At 27.1% G+C, this 915-nt stretch overlaps 1 non-coding gene across 1 annotated transcript; it reads left to right on the top strand.

The window, feature by feature from the left end:
• Nucleotides 1–498: 498 nt before the first annotated feature.
• Nucleotides 499–605, top strand: LOC122490625. The gene has a single exon (XR_006299173.1). It is a non-coding gene; the product is annotated as a U6 spliceosomal RNA (small nuclear RNA).
• The last annotated feature ends 310 nt before the right edge of the window (nucleotides 606–915 follow it).

Here is a 915-nt window from a genome sequence, read left to right as displayed (position 1 = left end):
ATAATGTATTACAACTTAAACTTGAGGTGATGCAGTCAAAGCAGTATTTAGAAGAAAAAAGTGTTGATTACATGTGTTTATTAATTTTAAAAATGTCTCAAAATTAATATAGTAAACATCCATACAAAAAGTTAAAAGAAATCCAACAAAAGTAGAATGAAGGAGATAAAGAAATAAAGATAAGATAAAAATTAATAGAATAGGCAAACAAACATGTAATAGATAAGAGAAAGAAATCTAAGTTAGTTCTTTGAAAACATTAAAGAAAGAACAAATAACCATTACCAGGAAAGAAAAAGGAGACACCACTTTATATCCTGCAAATTTCTTTTTCTTTCTTTTTTTTTTTTGTGTGACAGATCAGTGCTTACTTTTATTTTTTTTCTTGACTTACACATTTTATTTATTTTATTTTTTTAATTAAATATACCTTATTGCAAATTTATTTTTAAAAGAAGCTATTGTAAACAGTTGTAAGTCAATAGATTTGAAAATCAAGTGCTCGCTTCGGCAGCACATATACTAAAATTGGAACGATACAGAGAAGATTAGCATGGCCCCTGCGCAAGGATGGCACGCAAAAAAAAAAAAAAAAAAAAAAAAGACGAAGAAAGAAAAAGAAAATCAAGGTGAAATGGATAATTATACAGAAAAAAATAATTTTGCAAAATAGACTTAAAAAATAGAAAATATCAATAGTTATATAATTATTAAAGACATTGAATCAGTACTCAAAATCTTTCCACAAAGAAAATTTTAAGCTATGATTACTTCTCTGGCAATTTCTATCAGACATTCAAACAGCAATAATTCCAATGAGGCCCAAATTCATCTAGAAAATAGGAGATGGAGAATGAAACACTTTGCCAACCTCATTAGGTTAGTATAATCTTGATAACAAAGCCTGCACAGAAA

Source organism: Prionailurus bengalensis, chromosome B2, assembly GCF_016509475.1.
Source record: "Prionailurus bengalensis isolate Pbe53 chromosome B2, Fcat_Pben_1.1_paternal_pri, whole genome shotgun sequence".
Classification (NCBI taxonomy): Eukaryota; Metazoa; Chordata; class Mammalia; order Carnivora; family Felidae; genus Prionailurus; species Prionailurus bengalensis.
The sequence above is the reverse complement of the archived record's forward strand: the minus strand, read 5'-3'. Positions and strand labels throughout refer to the sequence as shown.